General features: G+C 41.5%; 1 protein-coding gene across 2 annotated transcripts in view; it reads left to right on the forward strand.

Annotated features, from left to right (window-relative positions):
* PDZRN3 (PDZ domain containing ring finger 3) overlaps positions 1-27,901 on the forward strand; it is a 238,032-nt gene that overhangs the window by 36,555 nt on the left and 173,576 nt on the right. The window contains exons 1-2 of one of the 2 annotated variants that reach the window (XM_077858053.1): positions 21,076-21,135; positions 21,780-21,852. The exons of the other annotated variant lie outside the window; for it this stretch is intronic. The gene's annotated coding sequence lies outside the window, so the exon portion shown is untranslated. Of the gene's footprint in view, positions 1-21,075; positions 21,136-21,779; positions 21,853-27,901 lie in introns of those variants that run through there. 2 annotated transcript variants of the gene reach the window in all.

Genomic DNA, 27,901 nt, shown 5'->3' on the forward strand with positions numbered 1-27,901 from the left:
AGCCTTGCTTTCTTTTTAGGGCAAAATTAATCTATGGGATTCCTAAGGATTATGACTAGGAGCAAGCACCAGGAAGGATTTGGGGTGCTGGTCTCATTGCCGTCTTCATGTGGGTCATGGTTAATGAGCATACTCATGCTGTGAAAATGCATCAGGATTTTCACTTCAGATGTGCTCTTTCTGTGTGTATGTTACATCTAGACAGTTTTATTTCTAAAAATGGTACAAAAATTTAGGCCCCAAATGAATCTGTCCCTAGATGGAATCACATTGGTTGGAGATTGACAACGGAATGATTTGCTCATAATGTCAGTCAAGGTCTTTGAATAGCATAGTCCCAAGAACTACCTACAGTAATGTCACCTTCTAATAACTTCATCTTACGTAGGCAGCCATGATTCAGTCTGAGCTAACTGCTTTGTGTAGCTACTTAAGTTTGTTTGGTTGAGGAATGAGGAGCTTTTAGAGACTAGATTCCACTACAGACAATAATACCATCGTTGTTAAAGAATTTCAAAGGCAAAAAGGTAAATATTAGTGTCAAAGGCCACAAACCAAGGAATCTGCTTTTGATAAACTTTTTTTTTGTATTTATGCATTTTTTAAAAACTATGCTATCATCATGCATTCCATTTCTAGCTGTTTGGAGTGTGCACATTTGTCGATTGCTGCAACCCAAACATAGATACAAGAACTGTTCAAGTTATGGAACGAATAAGTCATGGGGATAAAAAGGACAACGTGGGAGGGGCGCCTAAGTGGCTCAGTCAGTTAAGCATCTGACTCTTGGTTTCAGCTCAGGTCATGATCTCAGAGTGGCGAGATCGAGCCCTGCATCAGGCTCCATGCTCAGAATGGAATGTGCTTGGGGTTCTCTCTCTCCCACTGCCCTTTCCCTTTGCTCGTTTGTGTATTCTCTCTCTCAAATAAATCTTTAGGAAAAGAAAAGGTACAGCATACGAAATATAATCAGTGGTATTGTAATAGGGTTGTGTGGTGACAAATGGCAGCTACACTTACGATTAGCACAGCATAATATATAGACTTGTTAGAGAATCACCAAGTTATACACCTGCAACTAATGAAACATTGTGTGTCACCTGTAATTCAGTTTTTAAAAATGCTGAAACAGCCCCTTGTGCTGGACTGCTCTTCAAAGAGAGACAGTGATAAGTATGCTTTATTTTTATACAAGCCAATGTAGCACTCACAAATGCCAGTGGGTCCTGGTGCATATGTACAAAAATTGAAGAAGTGTTGATGAGAGATATTTATCCTTATTGCACACAGCAGTCTGGTATTTCTATTTTATTTTCTTATTTAATGCTCTTTGCCACCCACTAAGTTGATTTCATGACTCACTAGGAGGCAGTGGCCAGCAGTTTTTAAAAGCATTTTGCATGGGAGGACAGAGCTGTGCCTTCTGTGTTGACAGCAGATGTCTTTTTCTGATATTATACCCTGGAGTCTGTCATATTTGCTGATGGCATGTCTAAGTCCCAGCCTCTTGCAAAAGAATAGGATCAAGTATGATATTAGGATATATGGCTGTAGTTGCAAAAATAAGCCCCATTACCTGTCAACTTTCCACTGAGGATCTTCGTGCCTGAGGCAAAGTTCACAGGCTTTGCATGTCACCAGCAGATGGATGGCATTAGTTAGTGGTCACTTGGGTTATGATGGACTTAACCACAGAGGGACCTAAGTCCAGCCTTAGAAGCCTAACTTGTTTTCTCGTAGTGGAGCTTTGGTGTGCCGGGTAATTTCTTCTCTCATTGAGGACATTTGTATCTGTCTGATGTTTGATGTGGCTGCTTTGTGTGGCATATGTTATCATTGCCTTCCAGAGTCTATGGACAAGTTTGTAAGTTGTACCTAGATAGGCTTCTGAATCCAACATGTGTTTGACACTACTGGTGAGGTGTCCCTGTGAGATTTGTAGTTCATTAGGAAATGACCGAGGAGGGTCCTGTGTATGAATATAAGCTCCTGAGAGCAGGGACACATTGATCAAGCTATGTATTTGCAGTGCTCTTAGAACCGAGCACTGTGCCGGGTGCAGAGTATTCGATAAGTAAATATCTATTGTCTGACTTGGAAATAGATTTTGAAGTCACATGATTAACTTCTGAGCGTAAAATCATAGGAAGTCTAACATTAGAAGCATTAGAGGCAGGTGACAGTATGTCATGAGGTCTTGGGGGCATTTGATACTTTGACAACATCTCCTGCAGACAGGTGGAATCTGCCAGCTGTCCATACAGGAATAGCAGTGGCTTAAAATAGGCCTCACTCCCAGTGCTGGGTGGGATTTAGGAGTAGAGAGTTCTTTATTTGGAAGCAAGGGAGTAAATTGGCCTGTTAGGAGAAATGAGAAAGCCCTATTTTTGCTCTTTCTTTAAGAAAAAAACAGATAAGGGACGCCTGGGTGGCTCAGCAGTTAAGCATCTGCCTTCAGCCCAGGGTGTGATCCTGGAGTCCCAGGATCCAGTCCCACGTCAGGCTCCCTGCATGGAGCCTGCTTCTCCCTCTGCCTGTGACTCTGCCTCCCTCTCTCTCCCTCTTTCTCTTTCTTTCTTTGTCTCTCATGGATAAATATATAAATAAATAAAGTCTTTAAAAAATATATATAAGGTGGTACCATAAGAAAATAAAGGGCTCAATTTTTGATACACCATTAGGTTTTATAAACTAAGGTTAATTAAAAAGTCTGCTAATTTATGAATTCCAATTTTTATGTTTTAAGTAAACATATTTCTTAGTCATGTTTAGCAATAAGATTTAGGGAACTGTGTCATCTCTAGTTACTTGACTTTTGGGGGGTATAGAGGATTTGTGTTTCGTTTTGTTTAGCAGTTGTATGTTTTGCTTACGAAGCTGCAGGCTTTGCTATCATGTTTAGAAAATATGTGACCCTGGTCACCTTTGTCTTCTGTCTCATTGACATTGGTCTTCCTATAGGATCCTGTTTTAACACTGTAAAATTGATAGCAACTTGCACTAAGTTCTGGAAAATGCCTCTACTCACTTCCATTTCAGGTCTGCCATTTTCTTAGAAGTTTAGTCACTATTGTTGGAATGGAATTTTCATACATGTTCCAGGAAATCCTTTGCCATTAAACCAACTTGTCAGTGAAGCATTAAACCCCATTGGAACTTTCTGATGAGGGCGTCTCTGGAGGGGAATGTACATGGAGCATTGAGGAAGGGCCTTGGAACAGTCTTCACTGCTCCTTACCCTCAGTCCACCCCAGGAAGGATCTGATGAGGGAGGCGTTTTTTGAAGCTTGTCAGAGTAAATAGATGTATCCTACCTTTCTCCTGTGACCTTTCTTTTGGAACATTTGAGATTTTGTGTTCTCTGCTGAAGTAGCAAGAAAAGGGTGACAAGCTGAAAACAGATGAATGTCCTCATAGAATGACTAACAAGCTAAGAACAGTGTAAGTGTCCATGTAAATGAAGACATCAGATAGAAGTATCTTAATAGACATTTCCTGCTGTGCTTCCCCAATAACATTTGCTAACGGAAACTTTAAAATGTGAATTCCTATGCTTTGGAATGCTGAGACCAATACGATGGAGCAATTGCCTTAATTTTTCCTTTAAACACTTGAGCCAAGAAAAGAAGCTAAACTTGTGCAGAGTCGGGTGTTGGCTTCTATGTTTATGTACCAGCCTGCTTGAACCTGAAACGTTACCTCTCGAAGGTGGAAGCAGCCTCACGTTCAGAGTTTACTTTGAAAAAAAATAACGTTTTGGTGAAGATTTCATAAGGAGGAGATCAAACAGGGACAGAGCAGTTTCTCTTTTCTTTCGGGATGGGGGAATGGCGAATTCATCCAAATGGACTTTTTTAAAAGTAAGCGATGTCTGTTACGGAAATTGAAAGGTTAGTGGCAAGCTTTATGTATACTGAGCCACTTTGGTTGATATTTGGTGATTCTGAATGCATTTCACCTAATATTTTGCTTAGCTTGATTACTCAAGTGAGAATGCACAATATTAGAAATAGAATGCAGTATAATGTTAGTATTTCCTTTGGAGGAATTGCCACGAAACATTGTGGTTTAAGGACATCCCATAAGTAATGCTTAGAATCTAAACTAGAAGAACTGCCGAGGGATCAAAATAAATGTTTCAAGGAACTTTAAGAAAGCAAAAGCTAGGTGGTATTATTAGTAATAATTTTTCTGTTTTCTTCTAAATTAGTTTACATTTATTTTCATACACACACACACCATTAAATAGAGCATCCAGTTAAGAAATGAAACTAACTTTTTCTAGAAATGTAGTCATTGAGCAAAGCATGTTAAGCGCTCAAGTTCAGCTCAGGGTGGGAGGGGTCTGTGAGAAAACATTACCCTCTTTCTTGGGAGGAAGTGGTTCTTTTTTCTCTTATTTCCCCTCCTATTTCATGTTAACTCCATGGCACCCCAAGTTCACTAGTGATCATGGAAGATGCTCCTGTAACAGGGATGCTAGATTATGCTTGTTAAGAATTGAAACACATTCTCTGATTATAAATGGCCTATTTTTTTTTTTTTATTCTTTCCTTCTTTTTTACCCCCTCATTCACTGCACCAGACAGAGGGAATGTCCTGGCCATGTCAGAGAGAGAAAAGAACTGCCATGGAATTGGAAGTGAAAACATAAAGCTAATTGTTGATGGTTTAATGTTACAGACCACCAACGAGACAGGGCCAGAACTTGAGGTCTGTTAGATCTTGAGGGAGACAGAAATGCCATTTTGATTTAATTTAAGAGTCCTAAAAGTGGTGGTCGACACATTGCTAAATGTGCCTGGCTTCTGGAGATTGGAAAGAAGTTATTTTGTTCATGACATTGGGGTCAGCTGTATGTTTAAGAAGCCGGTCATGGGATTCTCATGATCAAAGCCTGACATGAAACCGTTCATTCCATCATAAGCTAATGAGATACTTACTGCCTGAGCCAGCCACCTGGGATGCAGATACCACTGGTGACCCAGTAAAGGACTGTGGTTTAGGTGAGTCCAGCCCTTGAGGCCACCTTATTCTATTTTACTTGTAGCATTATCTCCCTCCCTTTGCTTAAATTTTGTTTTGAGTCGGAAATGCTTCTGGCTGACTGGGGTCCTTTGCAGACCATAACTGGTGGGTCATGTGGGGAGAGATGGGCGGGAAGTGCTGAACATCACTGGGGAGCTACTTTGGGATGTCCAGGTGAATGACCACATATGTGCCCACGTTTTGAGAAGGCCTGGTTACCAGCACTGAGAAAATTGCTGGCTTGAGGCTGTTGTAGTTGTGTGGTTAATCACTTATTATGTGGTCTACACAGATGTTCCTGTAGAAGTATTTACTTCCCTAAAACCCATCCACAATCACAATATTGAGCAGCAGCATACAGAGTGGATAAGAGTAATCTAGCGGGCAGCCCGGGTGGCTCAGTGGTTTGGCGCCTGCCTTCAGCCCATGGCCTGATCCTGGAGACCGGGGATCGAGTCCAGCGTCAGGCTCCCCGCATGGAGCCTGCTTCTCCCTCTGCCTGTGTCTCTGCCTGTCTCTCTCTTTCTCTATCATGAATAAATAAATAAAATCTTAAAAAAAAAAGTAAACTAGCTGCATGGGTTTGAATCCCAGCTCTAATACTGTTAGCTGTGTAGCCTTCGGCAAGTTACTTCTCTTGACCTTTATTTTCTTGTCTGACAAATGAGGATGATGGCATCTATTTCAGAAGTTAGGTGTGTGGGTTAAATGAGTGAATATGTCTCAAGGTTTTAGAAGCTCTTAGAAGCATTCTTAGCACAGGGCAAGTACTCAGTGACGTTACCATTATGTCATTCTTACTGGTAATTTCCATTTGTTGAGCACCCGTTGTGTTTCAGCAAGTGAACTTGATTATCTTGATGAATTTTGTGTCATTTGTGCAGTCCTGCAATAGCAGGTGATCTTGTTCCTGTTTTACAGCAGATACCACTGAGACTCAGCTAAGTGCCTAATATGAGGTTTCACAGCTGGCAGGTGAGAACTGTAGGATCCAAGTCCCCATCTTGCTCTGTCACATTTCTGTCCAATCAGACCCCATGCCAGTGGAAACATGTTTAAACCTCACTAAGTGAAAAGCATATTTAAAAAAAAGCATATACATATATATGCATATCACATATATATTCTGTATTAATGTTATATATAAAATGTATTTTGTTTAAAAAGCTATTTTAGTGTATGTCTGGGGATAATGGAAATTTGAATACAAGTTGTCACCAGTGGCCTATCATGGTGGGTGGAAGGGGGTGGATTCTGAGACCTTTTTATTATAATATTTAGTTCTCTTTCTTTAATAGAAAAAAACTTTTATTGAACCCACCAGCACCCAGATTGTAAAGTTATGTGCAGTTGCCCAAATCATTAAAACAATGAAATTTTAAAATGGAAAATACAGTTTTCTTCCACCTTCTTTTCCTTTCCTCCTGTTTTTTGAGATAAGCAGTGTTTCAGTCTGGCACAGATCTTTCCACAGCCTTCTGCATAATTATGCAAAAATAGAAATGTACACACACATATGGGGTGTTAGATTTTTCTTTTCTTTTTTAGATCATTGTCCTTATACCAGTGGAATCCTACTGTACTCGTGTTTTATTTAAACTTTAACAGTAAAAAAAAAAAAAACTTTAACAGTATGTCATGTACATACCACCTATAGATTAAAGTCCTTGGTTTTAATAAATGCATGCAATTTCCAAATATGAATATAATCCCAGTTTATTCTATGACACATGTATTGATATAACATTCAATTACTTTATAATTTTTTCATCTACAAACAATTCTGTAATAATGTCCCTATACGTATTTCTTTTGATTCTCGGGCTTGGACTCCCAACAATTGTGTATACTATACATTCATATAATTTTTGCAATTTTATTTTCTACAATGAGCAGATACTTCTTTATAATCAGAAATAAAATTTCAAGTAAAATATATAGAACTAGATTTTCACACATTCACACCCACGCACAGGCATACTGCACCAACTCCAAAGCCAGTGTGAAAGACTTCTCTCCCAAAAGCAGAGTCACATTTATTCAAAGAGTAATGTCACATTGTTGAGTGTTCATCATTGGGTTTCTGTGGTAAAAGAAGATACGTAAGGACATATGGTCATGGCACGGAGAGTGTTTTTGTTTTAAAATTGGGGGAAATTGGCAAACATACTAAGCAAACCATCAGTTCTCTTTGCCTACTCAGCTGATTGTAAGAAAGCCACACACACACACACACACACACACACACACACACACACACATTCTTTGTATGAAGAAAAATCCCAAAGTTACATTGCTTCTAGTTTTGTAAGGGCTGTTCTATATATGGGAGTATGTTTGCACCTTGAAGATCTGTGCTTAGTTTAAACCTCCTCCTCCAGAATTCCTCCTCCCTTCCCTCCCCAAAAAGGGCATTTACTGAAATATAACCAGTTGCTGGTTGCTTCTGGGGTGTTATGTGGAAGTTGTTAACTGGATATTATGAAGGCGGCTGTATTGTAGTTGAGAATTAGTTTGATGTAAACTTCATTGTTATGCAGCAAGATATAATTTAAGCCAGTCTCTGGAAAAATAACAATTATAGAAGATAGTCACTTATGGAGAATTACCAAACCACAGATATGATATATGAGAAGGTCCATATGCATTTTTTTGGTAGTCAGGCTGAAGTCAAGATGAAATAAAAGCCCTATTTTGAGACTTCGGTTGGATGTCAAACTATTGCCTCATAGGTGAAGTGGCCACAGAAAAGGCCTTGGTGTTACTTGAGAAACTAAACCTCTCAGCTGGCGTCCAGCACAGCCTTTTCTTTGTGTTGAATTCCCCTCTGTGGGGAATAGTGACGTCACAGGCTCATTGTGAGTAGGTGGTGAGCAAGACATAGGGCAAAGAGGAATGGCAAAGGCTCTCAGCTTAGGAGGAGGAGGAGCTAAATGCTCTAATTCAGCCAGCATGCTGTGTGTGAGCTGATTGCACCAAAGGAACAGGACTGTGTTAGCTCCCATCTCAGTGATTGTGGTTTTGGGGAGACAGACCCCTCCATAAGGATCTGATGAGAGTTTTGGATCTCCTTGCCAAAAAAATGCATATTCTCATATTCTCTCATTCCTTCCTTCTCCCATGTGTGTGCTCACACAATTTCACAGGACTCAGGCCCCTTGGAACCCATCCATGAACCTGTAAAGAATTTTTAAGTTTGCAGAGTCTTAGACAAAGCTCTGAAAATCATTATTTTCCCCTCAGTCAATACCAACTCGGTCCTAGCATAGGCTTTCCATTTTCAAACAGTATAAATGAACATCCAGAGGAACGCTTTACAGAATGTAGACTTTGAAGGTATGAGGTGCCAAATAACATGGAAACCAATAGATGGTGATTTATGGGGACAGGTAGGACCTTCATTTCTTGGAATATGTTCATGGGGAGTCCTTGCTTCTCCAATGGCGTTTGAAACTTGTAACTTTTTCTGTGAAAGTCTAAGGAAGCATAGTGACTATAAATATGCACCCCCCACCCCCACCTGCAAACTTATTCCATACCTAATAGCATAGACCCCATGGAACAAACACTCTACCTATCGTTTAGGGTTGTTGGGATCACAGTAATAGTTTTAAACCACCAGGAGCTCCAAGAACAGTGATAGCAGTGATTTATAAAATAACCTCTGAGTTGCTCTCTGATTATAGTCAGATCGTCAATGGCAGGCTTCTCTTCTCTTGAAGTGACACACTCTCATGCAGGGGCAATTTTCAGCATGCCTCCTTCAGAAAGGCAGGTTCTGCACTTTAGACTTTGTCATTTACAGATTTGGGCAAGTTCTCAATACCTGTTTACCTTCATTTTCTCATCTGAGAAATGAAAGTAATGGTAGTACATTTAAAAATAAGCTTGCCGGCGTCAGTAAATGGAGAAAAAAAAAAAATGAGGTGTCTGCATAGGCCTTGGCACATCTAAAGTACTGAACAGCTGGAAGTTTGAATTAATGAGTATTTATTATTATCTAGTGGCAGTCATTTATTGGTCTCTGACCCCACAGAGTGAGGCCTTCCAAATTCAGTGTTCCTTGGAAGATTTCTGTCTTTGGATATGACTCACTCACGTATTACAAAGTTAATATTCAAAATCCTGGGGCAAGGGCTGGCCAAGAAGAACTGGGTTTAACCATGTAGCTCTTTCTGTGTACCAACCAAGATCCCATGAAATTGTTTGACACCATTCATGAATGAAGAAAGAATTCTGTAGCAGAATCTTTTCCAGTTCACTCACCAAAGTATTATTGTGCCTCATATCCAAGCATAAGGAGCAGGAAATCGTGGCGGGGGGCAGGGGGTGGCAGGCAGGTTCCTCATCAGTCGCCAAAGCAAACTTAGATTCTTGGCTGCTGTTAATTTATCTTTTAAATAATGGGGGAAATCCTCTGGATCAGTAATGAATTGACAGAATTTAAACACTTCACACATCTCTCTCTCTCTCTCTGTAAGCTGTTTTTTTTTTTTTAACTTGTTCTTACTCCCTTTTACCTACATATTTCTTCCAAAATGAATCTTAAATTTCTTTGTCTTGTATGAAATGAGAATAATAGCAGTAACTAAAGCCACATTATAGTAGTCATCGAGGACTATCTCATACAAGATCCCCGAAATAAACATGGCACACCTAACGTAGGGTAAATCAGAAGTAACTTAAAGGATTATTTTCAAGGATCTGAGAAGAGTGTAGGGTAGGAGTTGGCAGATTTCTCTGTAGAGAGGCAAATTATAAATATTTTCAGCTTTGGGGGGGCCACATGGCCTCTGTTTCAGTTACTTTTGCTGTTCTAGCATAGAGAGCAGCCACAGACATCACATACATGAATAGGTGTGGCTTCCAATAAAACTTTATTAACCAAAACAGGCTTTGGGTAGGATCTGGCTCCTGGGCCCTGGTTCGTTGACCCCCTGGTGTAGGGGGAACATAGAAGTGGGCATCCTGTGCTAGGAGCACTGCTGTGACCTAGTTTGGCTGGCAGGGCAGGAAGGAGCTCCCAGAATCTAGAAGGAAGGAGCACTGTGGAGAGGGCTGCCCAGATAGGAGCTGTTGTTCCTGAAAGGACACTGCTGTCAAGAGATCACCCCACAACAAGGGGCAAATACCAGGCCTCATTTGTCCTCCCTCCCTCGCTTCACTTCTGGTGTGCCCTGTTGACTTAAGCTAGCAGAGCAGAGGGAACACATGACCCTATTCTGTAGAGTGTCCTCCCTGGGATCAAAGAAGCAGGGTGGGAAAAAAGGAAGCTGTCTGACCTGAGAAGCTAATGAGCCTGGATTCCCCCAGTTCCAAGGGGGGGGGCGGGGGGAGGGCTCTGTAAACATTTTTTTTCCTGTTGTTGTGTATTAATCCTAGTCAGCATAAACATCTACGTGTCTGATTACATGTAGGGATTCTTTCAGTTTACAGTCAGAAGAGTAAATGAATCAAGGGAACAGGAATAGCATTCTACAGAGACCCCTTTGATGCAGAAGTTAGTCATAATAATAGATTCAAATCCCTTGGGCCAGTCAGGTTCTTCTTCACATTGTTCTTTCTGTAAGGTTGCTTTTGGAAGGTCATTATGCTAAGCTCTCAACTGAGGTTTGAAAGCAGGGGGAAACCCTATATGCTTGAATGAATGAATGAATGTTGACCTTTAATAGGATGAGTCATCAACCATGCATTAGTGAATGACTCCTTTTAAGGTAAGTACTGATTTAGTTCTGTCCCAAAACATCTCATCACACTGTGGATTGAAGTAAGGGCAGGAAAAGTGAATGTCTTTGATAACCTTGCAATTCACCCTAATAGAGGCCTTGAAAATAAGTATCATGGGGGAGTATGTGTTGTGCATGATCCTCACTTTTTCAAAATTCTTTATAATTCAGCTTCTTGATTCTTTCTTTAGAAATTCCACTTATCTCTTGGACTTTGCCTTCTTCATTTACAGCTCTCATAGCTATCACTAAATGCATAGTAACCCACACCAACAAGGTATCAGGTTTGTAAGGTCTCACTTTTGCAGGACATAGGATAGATAGGTATTGGTTTCTGTCAACACATGTAGTGAGTTGAATCAAGCAGAATTTTAAAAGGCTAAAGGTTGATGATTTCAACAGGCACTATTGGGAACTTGTGTTTGGTGCTGTTGCTTGTATTCTGACAAGCAAATGGTCTTGAAAAGATAAATTTCTTAGTATTTGGTGGGGTCTTAGAATTCGAGTTGTATCACTCTGAAAACTTGTTTCCCAACACTTCTGTAGTTTGGGTCATGTATTTATTTTTAATTGCAGAAAAAGGTACATGAAAAGTTGCTGCTAAAATGTTATATCTGGGGATCCCTGGGTGGCTCGGTGGTTTGGCACTTGCCTTCGGCCCGGGTCGCAATCCTGGAGTCCCGGGATCAAGTCCTGCATCAGGCTCCCGGCATGGAGCCTGCTTTTCCTTCTGCCTGTGTCTCTGCCTCTCTCTCTCTCTCTCTCTCTCTCTCTCTCTCTATCATGAGTAAATAAATAAAATCTTAAAAAAAAATAAAATGTTGTATCTGTGGCATTGATGCTTGGCACATTGCAGCCTGGAGAGGTTTCCAGTTGTCTTCGCTTGAGGATTGACAGTGAGGGCAATGCATAACTCAGGTCTTGAGAATGTTCAGCTTTGCTGATACTCCTTACTGTGGTAGGTGACTGTCCTTATATTACCAGCTTTAGTTTTGAATGGAGATGCTTCTAGCAGTGTTACTTTCTGAGGTTTGTTACCTGCATTATTTTTAATGCGCCTCAGCTTGGACTTGGTTCTCCAGTCTTTAACCCTGAAAGACCTCAGCTCCCCAGTTTGGGGGAAAGATTCTGGCCCAGGGTGTGTACTTGAGTGCATGCAAGTATCCTTTCTTGCAGAGGACCTATTCTTCCTTGCAAAATGACAGCAAGATAATATAACTAAAGGTGATTTCGTTGGGTTTTCATCCTCTCCCTTCTTCATCCTACTGCCCCTTTCCTCTTTTTCTGTCCTATTTCATCCTGACTTTCAGATTACATGACCCTGTGTTCTTGGCAATCAGACATAGTTTTGTTGAGAGGGTTACTGCTGAGTTATTTTACAAAAATTGATTTTGAGTGACATAAATGGAAGGCCGTGGAAGCATTCTGATGATTTTTGGAGATTGGTCCTTTCAATCACCTGCTTTGTATAGTGAGAAGATAGAGATACGTAGCAGTGAAGGCCTTGTTCCCATCCCATGGTCTGAACAGTGGCAGAGCTGAACCTGGGATGAGGCTTATTTGCCACAGTGCACTTCCCACAACAGAGCACATGGTCTTGTCAAAACCTTTTCTGATACTTTGTTCTGAACTTTTTCTTAAGTTTGTAAGCTTCTGTAAACTGTCTTTTATTTTTTTATTTTTTGTTTTTTTGTTTCGTAAACTGTCTTTTAAACACACATCTCGGCACCTGAGTGGTTCAGTCACTTAAACATCTGTCTTTGGGGCAGCCCGGGTGGCTCAGCGGTTTAGCGCCGCCTTCAGTCCAGGGCGTGATCCTGGAGTCCCGGGATCGAGTCCCATGTCGGGCTCCCTGCATGGAGCCTGCTTCTCCCTCTGCCTGTGTCTCTGCCTCTCTCTCTCTCTCCCCTCCCCCAACTCTCTGTGTCTCTCATGAATAAATAAATAAAAAACCTTTAAAAAAAAAAAATCTGCCTTTGGCTCGGGTCATGATCCCAAGATCCTGGGATGGAGCCCCATGTCAGGCTCCCTGCTCAGTGAGCAATCTGCTTCTCCCTCTCCCTCTGCCCCTCCCCACTTGTGTTCTCTCTCTTGCTCACTCTCTGTCTCTCTCAAATAAATAAAATATTAAAAACAAAAAACCCACACATCTCAGTTTGGCCCAGCTATAAACATTATCAAGTTTGATTATGAGTTTTCTATTTGACTCCACCGTTGTTTCTCAAGTTTGTCCTTGGGAAAGTTACTATGTTAGATTTCTGGGAGCAAAAGATGAGATGAACATTCCAGGAATGACTTTTTCTTGTGTGGAGCTTCACTGCACTGGACACAAATGTCAAAAGAAGACTTGCCCTGGAAGTGAGATCTCTAAGCACTCTTGGAGGTGTGTAATGTATTACACTAGAGTTGTTCATGCCGGGATGGCTTTTTCAGAACGTTGCGGGCACCTTTGTGATCTGTGAACAGCACACATACCGTATTTGTTCTGTAGTTGTTTGTGAGCTTTCTTAAGACTTAACTGTGTAATTATAAGCTGCTGTTTTTCCTTTTAAGTATGATATAATGCTGTTTGTGTTCATTGTTTTTATAGGCAGTCATGTTGAATTACAGAAGCACTAGTATTCATGAGAAAGATGAAATCCTTCCGAGCTGGGAGATTTTTTGTACATTAACTTATTAACTTTTCCTTTCTAAACCATTGCTTTGCTCACTCGTACCACACTTCAAAGGAGAAGCATCTTATCACAGCCCTTTAGTGAATTGAGAGGTTTAAAACTCAGTTATAATTCACAGCATGCCCTAGTACAACTTGTGTTGTAAATGAAGCAATTGTTTAACACAGGACTGAACTGCCAGAGACAGAAATGAGCTAGAGGAGGGGAAAAACTTGAATTGGTTTTAAAAAATCACCTTGTCTTTTAGGTAGGGTCTCTATTGGCTCTGCCTTTTGGCTGTTTTGCAGTAATAGAATGTGCATGTTTGCACTCATTGACTTTGTTTCTGTTTTTAAAGAAGTGTTGGGGAAGGAGAGTGAGCTGAGAAGGCTTTCTTAGCTGTCCGGGCTCACACTACCTAATTAGCATGGTCAAGCACTCAGTTTGGTTTCTGAAGCTTTATAGAGCTTTAGCCAAGAAGGCACTTCTGTCCTGGGGCAGGTTTTCTTGATACCAAGGAGATTAGCAGTCAAGAGGCTCAAAGAGAGGGAGTTAGAATGTACTTAGAGGGCAGCCTTTAGCCCTAGAAGAAGGTAATTAATGTTGGACATTTTTTTCTTTTTCTAGGCTGAGTGTCAAATATCGGACAGGGCTAAAGCCAGCTCATTAATCCTGGCAACTGTTACTTCTCTGTGATGTTAGAATAGAGTATTTGCCCTTTTAATTTTAGGTATTCTTGCCTCTCACAGTCCACTCCTGTCTAGAGGGTGTACTAAGAGTCTAGCTACATATTCTTCCTGGCAGCCAAAAGTTTGCATTTGTGACAAGGCAAAAGTGAATGGCTTATCCTGGTGGAGTGGAAACGCCCTTCAGTATTGGCCTTTTTTTTTTTTTTTTTTTTTAAGTGTTCCAGCCTGGGTTACTCTTAATGTGTGATAATGACCCATGTGAATTGGGAGGTCGATTTTATGTTATTTTGTAAGATATTTTTGGAGAGCTTGTATAGATTTGGAAGAATGAACATGGTCCATAACCTTTGCATTTTACCACTGAACGGGGGTTTCCTCCCTGTAAAGGATCACATAATGAATGTTTTCGCTTTGGGGGCCATATAATCTCTGTTGCAACAACTCAATATAGCCATCTTAGTGTGAAAATAGCCACAGACCATATGTAAACAGATGAGCATGACTATGTTACAATGAAACTTTATTTTTAAAAAAACAGGCAGTGAGCCAGATTTGGTTTGCTGGATATGGTTTGCTAATCTCTGCTAGAAAGTACTCCTCCTGTGGCAGCATTTCATTTTAGAGGCCATTGTTCCTCACTCTCCCCCTGGTCCTCTTGGTCACCTACATTCCACTGTCACTTGCTACACATTGTAATAAAGACAATCAGGGCTGAGGTGCATTGTATATGCTCTGTGGTTCCCAGGCAACGGAAGCCCTAGAGATCACGCCTAGCTATCAGCTCTGGGGTCTTGTACTGCCAGAAATGGTCACCTTAGGACCTCAGAGAGGCCTTTGGGGCCAGCAAAACTGATCAGCATTTATAACAAGCCATCCCTGGTTTCCAACCAACTATCAACAAGCTCTGTATGTTGCTATAAGACTTGAGATAAGCCATAGTCTCTGCAGCACACTGTGGAATACAAAGGAAGAGCTGAAAAAACCCCCCTTTTGCTAATGAGCTTGTGGCATTTTCTGTTTATCTGAGGTCTCCGGCATGAAAGCTCCAGGAACAATCTTCTCAAAACTCCAGTTTTCCCAAGTTTCCAATTAAACTCTTGAAATCCAAGTGATAAATATATATATATTTATTATATATATATATATATATTTCCCCCCAAATACAGGAAGGAATCTCCATTTTTATTAGAAATTTGAGGGGAGGGTACTCTTGCAAAATCAAGCTGCTTCCTCTTTGGCTGACTTCTCTTGGGTTGGTCTGATTATTTCTATTAGTACCTGATTATGCGCTGTCTTGGGACAGTAGTCCTCCTTTTAAGGACTGCTATGTCCCTGCTCACAGAGACTCAGGTGTGCCTGGACCTGAGAAGCAACTAGCTGTGCTTAAGTTATATGCTCTATGACAGCCGGAATGCACAGCATGATTCATTCCCGCAGAGATCCACCAGATAGCTTGATTCCCCGACATCCATGCAAGGTCTTCAGGCCCATGGAAGAAAAGCATACTGGAAAAGAAGCACATGGAAGCTAATGATAAAGCATTGTGATGGATCAATCCAGAACTTCTTTACTTTTTTCTCTAGTAGACAGTACATAGCATTGGATTTCCACACAGCTGAGTCAATAACTAGCAATCTGACTATGTGCACTTTGATACTTTGGAAGAACTTACTAAAATTTTTAAAAGAGAGATAAGAGAGGAAGAGAATCAGTCCATGTGACCACACACTAAATGGCTCAAAAATTAAAAAACACATAGGTGTGAGTAGATTTGCTGTTTTATTTATTTTTTTATTACTAAGTTTGAAAAGAAAGAATGACTATAGAGACTTGAATCCTAACTATTTCACTCCACCTGGCTTACTTATAAAAGAAAGACGCTAAATGAAGTGATTTTTTAAAAAGATTTTATTTATTTATTCATGAGAGACACACAGAGAGGCAGAGACATAGGCAGAGGGAGAAGCAGGCTTCATGCAGGGAGCCCGATGTGGGACTTGATCCCAGGACCTCAGGATCATGCCCTGAGCTGAAGGAAGATGCATAACTGCTGAGCCACCCAGGTGTCCCATGAAGTGATTTTTAAGATGCTTTTTTGTGTGAGTCAAAATTCTGTTGATACACACGGAATTAATTTTCTGAGAACAGTCATGGTGCCCCGACTCACATTAAGTACAGCATTGTCCAGAATGTTTCCACCAAACCGAACCCCGTCTTCCATTCCTTGCCCTGCCCTGTCAGTCTGGGGGCTGCCTGCAAACCTGTGAGGGTAGAGAAAGCTATGTCGCCACCTTTACCGAACAGACCAGGGGAAGCATCTGTGATCATATCAGCTTTCAGGGCACGGCTTCCTTTTTGGGGGTTCTGAGCAGCCACCTTAGAAGGGAAGCCCGGGAGCAGAGTCTGTGGATGAGGTGGGGCCCACCTGCTCCATGGAGATGTGTGGAGTTCTCAGGGCTCATCTCCGGGGGTAGGGCTCACCCTCCAGCAGCTATGGCTTTGATTGAAAAGGTATGCAGCCCTCCAGAGCCAACTTCAACCAAATGGCATTGGTCTTTGAAAAATGTCCTTCAGCTCAGCCCCTGTGGAACGCATTTACTTAGGGATTTTGCCCTTGCTCAGAAGTGAGAATGTCGCTTGAGCTGGATTGCCCCTCAGTGAAGGCATGTGCTATGAAAGTGTCTTCCACTCATATGCCTAAGGATTTATAACGAAAACAGTCGTTCTTTAATAAAAGGACATCGACACAGAGAGCAGTAATGGTTGATGCTATCTGTTTTTGAAGATAAGGGTTTTGTCACAAAGGCAAGATTTATGGTGGGGAGCCCGAGTAGCGGTCCTGTGGCAGGTGATAAATCACTTTTCTCACCACTGAATATGGAGAAGAGAGGAATACAAAGGCCTTTAAAAAAAAAAAATAGGAAAAGCAGAGGTACTCCGGAGCATTTTGCCTATAGATGCTGTAGAACATTTGTAGGAGAACCAAGATCATGGGTATGTGTAGTGTTGAATGAAATGCTTTCATTTCATTATGAGGAACACTTTTAGAGAAATTCAAGTTTTTTGGTACAGAATCTCAAAAAACTCAGTCCATCCATTGGACAGAGTCACGTGATGTTTTTAAATTTAGGGTTTTCATGCAAGTTGAACAGGTAACTATGGTGATAATAGAACTCAGGACCTTTATCTTCTCTTTACTTCCTGCACAAATTTCTTTAGCGCTGCCCACAACTATGCAGATTAGAAAAAAGAGGAGCACATTCATCTATTGGATGTGAAGGGTGAGAACCAAGCAAGAGAGACCGAAAAGACTTGAGGAACATGTTGAAAGGCATTAAGCCTAGAGAGGAGGTTGCGAACTTGCGGTCTTCTTTCCTGGGTACTTTTACCTCCTTGTCGTCCTCCTCTATTCTCAGTGCCAGGGGAAATGGTACCAATACCACAGGGGCAGTTGGAGGCTCTTTGGCCTCCACCAATGCTTCCATGTAGATAGGAAGGCTCTGCCCCGATCAATCAAAGACTAGCCTTTGAGGAAACCCGAAGCCAGGCAGCTGGCCAACTGGAGCAGATTTTCTTACAGAGGATTTGTGCCTTTCTAGAGGGCTCTGTTAAAGCATAGTTCTATCAGTAGGGGAGGGTGTGGGTTCACATAGCATTAATTATATAATGGTGAGTCTGGGAACAGATAAGGTATTGGTGTGAGGACTCCTTTTCTACCTAGTGTGAGATCAGCAATAAATTTGTGTCCAAGAATTTCACTCATTTGTCACTTTTTCTTTGCTACTAATACAAAAGATGAAATATCCCTGTCATTATTGACTTACCAATTCATGGTCTTCAGTTTTGTTAACATTCCTCAAGTGTCTTCTAGACTGTATGCTCATGAGTTGGTCAGTGAGTATTTAAGCGAATACTTGAATATTCAGTCATTCACTTGTTTGTGAATGTTCAGTCATTCACTTGTTTGTTTGTGCCTTTATTCACTTAAGAAATACTTGAGGCCTTCGGCATCCCAGTGAGTGTTGTCCGTTCCAGTACACAGCAGAGAAGAAAGCAAGAGTCCTCTCCTGACAGACTTGTTATCCTAGCAGGGCAGGGCCTGGCAGCAAGCCAAACCAAATTATTAATGTGTCAGCTGGACAGTGAGTGCCTGGAAGGAAATGAAGCGCGGGGTAGGGGGTACAGGAAGGGAAGGAACGCTAACAGAACATTCATTATGTTCTCAGTCACTCAGGTGTCAGCATCTCCTGACTTTGTTATCCAGAGGATAGCTCTCCGAGAGGCTAAGCAAAATCCTTACCTCCATTTATAGATGAGGAGACCAAGGTGACATAGGGGGTAGATGTCATTATCCAGAGCCCCTGCTCTCAACCCTTTGAGAGTCCCTCATCTCAAGTCCTGCTGCCCCGGCCCATGTGGCCACGTGAAGGATCAGTGGGTATCTACTTGAATTTGTAACTCGAAGGCACCGTGCCAAGTACCAGGGAGGAAAGAAACTTGAACTCAGGTCCTGCTTGGAGAAGTCTCAGAGCAGTGAAGAGGTACCTCGAACATTCTGCTACTGTGCTAGGGATGTCCTAGGAGCAGCAAGCACTGTGGGCCTTGGGGCACACTGCTGGGGTGGTGTCCACTGGGGTTTGGGGGGTGTGGTAGTGGCAGCGGTGATGGTGGCACTGGACTTCTCAGAGAACTTCCCTGAGGAGCTGGTCTGGTACAGAGTAAAGAATAGTGAGGCATTTGGTGTAGTGGAAATTGTCAGAGTAGAAAGCAGAGGCTTGAAAGAATGTGACGTCCAAGGGCTCTGTGCCGAGATACAGGCATTAGGTGCACGGGTGGCCCCATCCTCCACTCGTCCTCTCAGAAGATCCTCAACCTGCTTGTCCTCATACTCACCTGAGAGGGTTCTGAGTGAAACTCAGTCTTCATCGCATGTGACATTCTTCAGCTTCTTAGTAATCTCTAGGGACTAAAATGGTTTTTTTTTTCTTTATTTTAATAGATTTTATTTATTCATGAGAGACGCAGAGAGTTGGGGGAGGGTAGAGAGAGAGAGGCAGAGACACAGGCAGAGAGAGAAGCAGGCTCCATGCAGGGAGTCTGATGTGAGACTTGATCCCGGGACTCCAGGATCACACCCTGGGCCAAAGGCAGACGCTAAATGGCTGAGCCACCCAGGGATCCCTAAAATTGTTTTTGAAGGACCTTGAGAAATCTTGTTCCCGATTACTCAAGGAATAATGAATCAAACCTAGTTGACCAGGTGAGGCAGTGTGATAAGAAGGGCCTGTGACTGGGAGCCACATGAATCTGATTCACATTTTAGGTGCAGTACGTTCCTTGGGCAAGTTCATTTACTTCTTAGGGTCTCCGGTTTTTCACTTGGATATGGAACAATGAGACCAACATCCTGAGGGATCAGGAGCTAAGGAGGAAATTAATCTATGCTCCCTACCTTCCACTGCTTTTCTCTTGCTGCTTTGCAAATCTCTTAAAAACTGCAGGTCAAAAATAAATAAATAAATAAATAAATAAATAAATAAATAAATAAATAAATACATACATACATACATACATACATACTGCAGGTCTGGGGGCACCTGGGTGGCTCAGTCAGCTAAGCATCTGCCTTCTGCTCAGGTCTTGATTTCAGGGTCTTGGGATCGGAGCTGTACATCAGCTCCCTGCTAGAGCCCCCTTCTCCTTCTCCCGCTCTCTCTCTGAGCACTTGTTCTCCCTCTCTCTCTCTCTCTCTCTCTCAATCTCTCTCAAATCAATCAATCAATCTTAAAAAAAAAAAATGCAGTCCTGGCTTACCTTCATCAAATAGCAAGTTTCCAGTGCATTGCTTTGGGTTGACCCAAAACATGCTTCTCTGCTTATGGATGTCTCCATTTGCTTGCCATTTGTTTCAGTGATAGGATTTTTAGTCTCTTCTTAGTGCTGTGGCTTATTGTTTAATTTTTATATAGTCATGTGGCAAATATCATGTATTAGGAACTGGGACTATAAAAAGTGTATGCCACCAAAAGGGTTTGGTTTTCCACCAGCAAATTCCAAGCTTTCTTTGCTGCCACGTGCTACTGTATCAGATGAGTGGCCCAGGAATCCTCAGCCAGCTCTTGATTGGCCTTTCTCACTTGGGTAGTTATTTAGAAGGTAGTTTTGCAGTGTAATTGTGTCAATCAGTATAGCACTGTCATGGATTTACCACAGTGCTGCAGAAGAGCCCTTCTCAGCTCTGACGTAGAAGAAGCCTTGTGGATCTTCAGGTATCTCAAAGGCTATCTCAACTTCTCGAGTCAAAACTAGTTTTATTTACTGCTTCAAGGGATCCAGTATGAAACATAAGACAGCGATGAGATGAGTCTTTATTTTTAGAGCAACTAAAGCCTTGTGCTTTTCCAAGGGAAGATTAATAATAAGGGGACTTTACCAATTGTAGGGCTTTTAACCTTGAATTTTAAAAGAGGAGGACTTTCTGTTGTCATAACAGCTGCAGGTAGAAAGGCAGGTTAGAGATGATCTGCACCTTTTGTAAATAAGACCGCTGGGGTGGTTTGTGGCTTTGGTGTCAGCAGCTGTTTCTTTTCGACTCCTGGCTTCACATGGCTGTTCCCTTGGCTGGCTTCTCTTTCTCTCTGGGATCACAGCTGGTATGTCACTTGTCAAAGAAACTGATTAATTCTCCATTGGAAGTAGAACTGCCTTCTCCACCCAGTTTCCTTTAGCCCCTTCCTTTATCTCCTTATTAGCATTAGCTTTAATTTTATTTCTTAAAGTTTTAGTTTAGTTTTTTTTTAAACTAGCATTTATTATTTAATTTTGTCGCTATTAAAGCATACACTGCATGACAACAGGCCCCTTTGTACCTGCTGCCCTCGTCTAGCGCCTGACACACCTGAGGTCCCTTGGTTACTATTTTTTTTTTCCCTTGGTTACTATTTAAGCAAGTAAGGTAGTAGCTGAAGTTTTAAAAGTCTAAGCCTTTCATTGAAAGTTTAGGTTTACAAGGCAGAAGACAGTCTGGAGAAGATCGAGGTATGAGCATTGTTAGAACATTTTCATAAATGAAGCAGGTTTATGCTTTTAATATGTGTAGAGTTCTCTGAATTATGTCTGCCAGATATAGAGACTAGTTTGGTTTATTTTAATTAATTAAATTAATGAAAGCATGCACAAGTTGGGGAGGGGGGAGGGGCAGAGGGAGAGAGAATCCTAGCAATCTCCACACTGAGCACAGAGCCTGATGCGGGCCTCACTCTCAGGACCCTGAGATCATGACCCTAGCTGAAATCAAGAGTTGGGACACTTAACTGAGCCCCCCAAAGCACCCCTTGTTTTTTTGTTTTTATTTTTGTTTTTAATTAAATGGAGTTGGAGTAAGAAGTAGTTTCAGTGTTCTGTTTGAGTAAAATTGATAAAAATTTTTAAATCATCAGTTTTGCTTTAAACCCCTAACGAATTTTTGAAAAAACTTTGGAAACTCAGGCCATGATTTTGAACTGTGATTTCTAATAGCAGCTTGTATGTAGCAATTGCCATGATTTTGAACTGTGATTTCTAATAGCAGCTTGTATGTAGCAATTGCTGATAGATGTTGTAGTCACTGTTTTTTTTTTTAATCCTTTATACCATATTTATATGCAGTTTAGAAAGCTTGTTCCTAAATCCTCGTTTCACAGATTGCAGAGTCCAGCACACAAGGATGTTTAAGACCTGGTTCACTTGATGGGGAAGTATCTACACGCATCATAGGTGAGCTCTGAAAGATCCAGCCTCAGCAATCAGCATCTGTGCTGTTCAAGATACCAGACTCTTAAAACTTGTTCCTTTCACATCTTGCCATTTGTGGTGAGGCAGAGCAGCCCATTTCTGGATGCTCTTTGGAAGGCACATCTAATGAACAACTAGATTTTTCTTTAATGATTTTCCACGGGTCCAGTTCTATTACTTAAGGTATTTTCAGCAATAGGTAACAGGACTTCAAAAACATGTTGTCTTAAGTACAAGGACTGGGTGATTTCCAGATGAGTGAGCTGAGCAGTTTGGTGACCTTGTCAAAGACCTAGGTTCTTTGTTTTGTTTTTGTTTTTGTTTTTTTAAAGACCTAGGTTGTTCTGAGCTTGTCAGTTTTGTCTCCTCATGGTCACAAAATGGCTGCCACAGGTCCTAGCATCACATCTAGACAAGACAGCTCCAGAGACAGCAGCAAGACATTGTTTCTTTGTCTCTCTTTGTGAATGTGAGCATCTCTCGATGCTTTCCTTGAAGTCCTAAAACAGACTACATCTTTGTATTGACTTGCTAGACAGAATGGGTCACATCCCAACTCAGTTATGAGACAGAATTTACTGTGATTGGTATGGCACTGTTGGGATTTATTCCCTCAATGAGGTTGGCTAAGATGTGGATTGTACTGTCATAGGAAAGGTGAGAAAATAAGTGGTCACTGCTTTCCAGGCTTCTCCTGCTGAGATCCTCCTTCATGTGTTCATTGCCCTCAGATAAGGAGCATTTAATGAAATTGGAACAAGGGGATAGGTCTTTTGATGGGGAATTCCCACACAGATTCAGATATTCCTTCTGGGAATTTTATGATAAAGCCAGTCTTTCAGTATTTTATGAAATGAATGCTCTGCTCGCAGGTCATGGGAATATTCTGATAAGATTATAAAATCACATTTTAGTCTCAGTGTGGTAAGTGAGCATGACTGTTTACCAGTTGAGGTTTTCTGCATTCCTCGTGTTAAAAGAGATGTCATTTTGTGTAAACTAGGAAAGGAAATCAGTTCGAGTAAGTCTAACTGCAAAGTTGTAAGACAAACCATCCCTCCTCCCTTCTCTCATGACCAAAATTTGAAATGTAACTTAAAATTGTCAAGCCATCATCATGTGGCATCTGGAAATTTCAAGCCTGTAGTACCTTGCCCTTTTCCCTAATTATGCTAATACTTTGAACATTTTGGCTGTCCACTGTTTGACCTTTGTGAAGTTGAGACACGTCTCGGGTTTATTTTTACTTTGCTCAGATGTCAAGTATTTCTTTGACATAAAAATTCTTATCTTACAGGATAAGCTTCAGGAAATGGTTTGAGGGATGAAGACAAACCTGGCTTTTATAACAGGGATGCTTTTCATTGGAAACAAAGTTTGTAATAAGCAGTGTTGTTTGGAAACCTGTAGGATTTGTCCTATCTCCCTAGGGTATTATGGAACCTGAAATCAGCATACAGGTTTATCAGCTTTATTCTTATAGACAGTAGTGAGAAACATGAACTCCCAGTTCATCCAGCTTTTCTCCTTTTCATAAGCGGAAATGTGGGCATAGAGGGATTGAGTGATATGTTCACTTCTGTTAATTTTTGGTGCATTCTTCACTTCCCTCTAGCCCCAGAGAACACACAGCACACACAGTATTGTATGTGTAGTTAGTTACTATCTGGGCACTGTGCGTATAGTTACTATAACAATTCTATATTTAGATATCTTTGATGTTGTAAAAGTCACAATTGGTAGCAGCAGTAATAGCGATTATGAGAATAATAAATAAGATAGCACTCCCTGACATTTATTGATCACTTACTGTATGCTGAGCAGCATGCTTAGATCTGTACTGGCATTATCCCTTCAGCTTCATAAAAGCCATAGTATTCCCCATTTTACAGATGACAGAAGGGAAGTTGAGACGTTAGACTTGCCCAGTCTCACACAGCTGGTCAGCAGCAGTGCTAGGATTCTAGCCCATGTTTGGCTGGTTGCAGACTTTTGGATCTTAATGATGCAGCTTGCCACCAATCACGGCAGGGGACTGGTGATGGTTAGGATGCTGAGAAGGAAGGTTCCTGATTGGCATCAAGTGTGACCTGGAACAGTGAGTAGCCCTAGGAAGGATTGGATCATCCATGGCATGGGCTACTGTGTGGATCAGGTGACAACTAGAATTTACTTTTCAACCCGCGAGAGGAAGAGCAGGGGAGGGAAGAAGCCTCAAAACATTAGGCTTTGAAAAAAGAAGTTGGTACAGGTGCTGGAGGAAGCTGATGGAACACAGATGGCGCTGGGGTTGTGATCCCCACTCCCCATGACACACACCCCAAATTGAGGCCATATGGCTGCTGCTAAGAAGAGACCCAGATGCTGGCTTAGATAACAGGTGGGACTAGGCCACATGGACAGATGGGGGAGACAATAGCCAAAGGCCTGCGAGGCAGGTGGGCGAGTCCCAGGATTATATAGAACTCACTCAGATGTGAAAAGAGAATTTTAGAGACTTGAAATGATAGCCTCTGGTCTGTAGCTGTAAGTCATTCAGCTGGGACTAGCAGGTTCTAGATTGGAGATAATGGATGTAGTATTGCACAGGTTTGGCTTGAGAAGGCATGGCTCAGGAAGCAAGACCCAGAGCCAAGAAGAGGGGAGAACATCCAAGACTGCAGAGGTGCAACCTCTGAACCAGTAACCAGATTCACAGCAGCCCAAAGCCCAGGGAAGGATGTGTATGTTCCGGAGAGTACATGCGGGTGACATAATTACAGCAATATCAATGACAGAGAAGTCACACCAAGGGTATTATGAGCCTGGGCCCTGGAGGCAGATGGCCGCAAGTACCAGTGCCTGCATCTTCTTGCTGTGTTACTTCTAGTACATTGCTTTCTCCCCCTGGGCTGCCTTTGCCTCTTCTGCAAAAATGGACTCATAATAATACTTCATAGGATTTATAGCAGGAGTCAGTAAATCTTTTCCATGAAGAGACAAATGGTGAATATCTTTGGCATTGGGAAGCCATATGGTCTTGGGGTCTTTGTTGAGACTATTCCATGCTGCTGTGAGTTAGTAGGAAATTCAAGCATTTGAAAATCTATTATTTATCAGAGAAAATTTGCAGAAAAGCCCACAGTTGGCAAGTGGCCCTTGACTTCTAAATGAAATTGCATATAATGGTAGCCATAAATTTATGTTAAACTTTCGACTCCAGATTGTCAACACAGTCAAATGCAAAGAATGGCTAACTTTAAAAAAAAAAAATACAGGGTTTTAGGCTGTGTAAACATGATAAAATGAGGCATATTCTTTCTGCAAGTCTGCCAGCCTTCGTCCTAAATACTGCTTTTGATTTATCTAGTTCATCTACCCTTTCTTGAATAGAAAATATAATTTGGCAAGTTGCAGCCCATGGTTAAGTAAGTACCACCAGAAAGTCTGAAAATGTGTTTTTCATTTACAAGGAAGAGGGTTAAGCTCACTTAGAGATGTTGTATGTTGCCAGTAACACTTAAAGGAGATATACTTCATTTTTAAGGTGAGAAACAACTGAGAAATGTATCTTGGAACCTTTTTTTTTTTTTTTTAATTTTTTTTTAATTTTTTTTTTTATGATAGTCACACAGAGAGAGAGAGAGAGAGAGAGGCAGAGACACGGGCTGAGGGAGAAGCAGGCTCCATGCCGGGAGCCCGATGTGGGACTCGATCCCGGGACTCGAGGATCAAGCCCTGTGCCAAAGGCAGGCGCTCAACCGCTGAGCCACCCAGGGATCCCCATCTTGGAACCTTTTTTGGTAAAGAATTCTCTTCCTTCCCCTCTCCTCAAATTAAAAAGAAAGAGAAGTAAAGAAAGTGCAAAAAGCCATAATATGGTGCTGTCTACTCAGGCTCTGATTTGGGAAAATAAATGCCCATATATATCCATCATGCCCCTAATACTGTAAATGTTAGATGCTCTGGAACTAAATGAAAGCCACGAAGAGTAAATGGCTGCCTAAAAGGGGCATTGACCTTTTAGGTTAATATAGGTTTTGGGGGCTGGAAGGGAGTTTCGTAATGATGTCCTCCAAAAGCAAAAGCAAAGTGACGTCTGAGTAATGACATATTTTGTCTGTAGTTTGCAGGGAATGAGGCCTTTTTGTTTAATTTTTCAAAAGGACTCTGGAAAGCATGTCTAATTTCAGTCTAATGAAACACCTCTTAACATCAGGGGTTTCTTGGGTTTTATAGGAATCGCATCTCATGGCCATCATGTAACAGGGTGTCCTGCATTCACACAGTCTCTTTAGGTTTCTTTTATTAGTTTTGACTCTGATTATTATGAGGAAATCTTGTGACTATTTATCTGTCTGACATTAATTCATCAAGTGTCCGTTAGTTCCTACTCCGTGTAGTCCATTGACCTCTGAATGTGAATGTCATGAAGACTCAGACTTTTCTGTGCTGCTTTAGATATTAGAAATCAACTTGAATCAGAAGATGTTTTTGATCAAAATTTATGATGCTGGCAATGAGGTGTGGCGAGCAGTATGGATCTTCTGGAAATTCATTAGGTTCATGTGGATACTTGGAGAGAACAAGACAGCTTTTTGAGCGTAAAAGATGATTTGGGTTTCTCTCTCATACTAATGGTACTGAGTTGTGATTATTTGTTTAAAGTTGCACTAAGACATGAAAAAAGAGATTTTTTTTTTCTTGTTCAGGAATGGAGACCTAGGAGTTTATGAAGTTCAGGTTGAAGTTTTGCAAATACAGGCCTCAGAAAATCTAGACACAGGCTGTTTCAAAGACTGGCTTCAGCACCCCCTCAGGCGTCCGTCATGTGAAACATGTTATATCTCAGAAGTAATTCAGTATTTCCCAGATAATACCAGTATCCTGGCAGGTGAACAGACTAGTAATGTGAGATGCTAGGAAACAGAGCTTCCACACTCAGGCACCTCCATGTTGGGTACACTTGAGGGGTGTCTCCATTGATGAATAGAACAAATTGCATCCATTGTCTGGAACGCCCTTGCCCTCTGTGGCCCAGTGTTCACTGGTGTGTGCAGCAGCCTCTCCTCCTGTAGAAATGCTGAGTAAGCAGAGATAGAAGGTTCATTCGACCAGCTTGCTCTGGTCACAGCAATGATAAAGAAGGAAGAAGGTGGGGCCTCTGGGTGGCTCAATGGTTGAGCATCTGCCTTTGGCTCAGGTCGTGATCCCAGGGTTCTGGGATCTAGCTCTGCATCAGGCTCCCACAGGGAGTCTGCTTCTCCCTCTGACTATGTATCTGCCTCTCTCTGTCTCTCATGAATAAATAAATAAAATCTTAAAAAAAAAAACAAAAAAGGAATGAAGAAGGAAGTGTGGAGTTTGTTCATGTGGGCCTAAGCCCTGTTCCATGAAAGGTTGAAAACTTCCAGAATATTTGCTACTTGTCTTGAAAACCACTCCAGTTAATCAGTGAAAAGTAGAGTTCCTAACTGCAGGTAAGATAAAATCATCAGAGGAAGTTTATTATCTGGATCCATTTAGAGGGCTGTGGTATGCTAATGGATGAATTCACTTATTTTTCAAATGGTTTTCCCAGATGAGCTGTTTACCTAATTGTTTGTCCTCTTCCTCCTCCTCTCCCTGTTTCTCTCTGACAAACATCATTTAGATCTAGCAGATAGATTCAAATAGTGCGAATGTGCCAAACCCACTTGATGCACATAAGCCATGACTCTTTGTTTACCAGTCTCTTGGAGTCAGAGGGCTTTCTGTACTAAGGATTCTTAATCTTAATAATGCAATGTTCCTGACCATGAGTAAGTGTCAGCCCTGGCTGTATTAACACACAAACATCCCTGTTCTAAAGCTTCCATTTCTGTACACTTAATCTGATGCTGATGCAAAAGGATCCATCTGCCAAAGACCATGTTCTATCCCTAGATTATGAGAAGAGAAGCAGAGTTTACAAAGCTGCATCTAAACTCCTTTGAATGGGTAGGTTGGGTGTTTCCAGTTATGGAGCAAAATGTATCTGAAATGCCATTAAGCAGGTATATTGAAATAATTT

This window comes from Canis aureus, chromosome 19 (assembly GCF_053574225.1).
Source record: "Canis aureus isolate CA01 chromosome 19, VMU_Caureus_v.1.0, whole genome shotgun sequence".
NCBI lineage: Eukaryota > Metazoa > Chordata > Mammalia > Carnivora > Canidae > Canis > Canis aureus.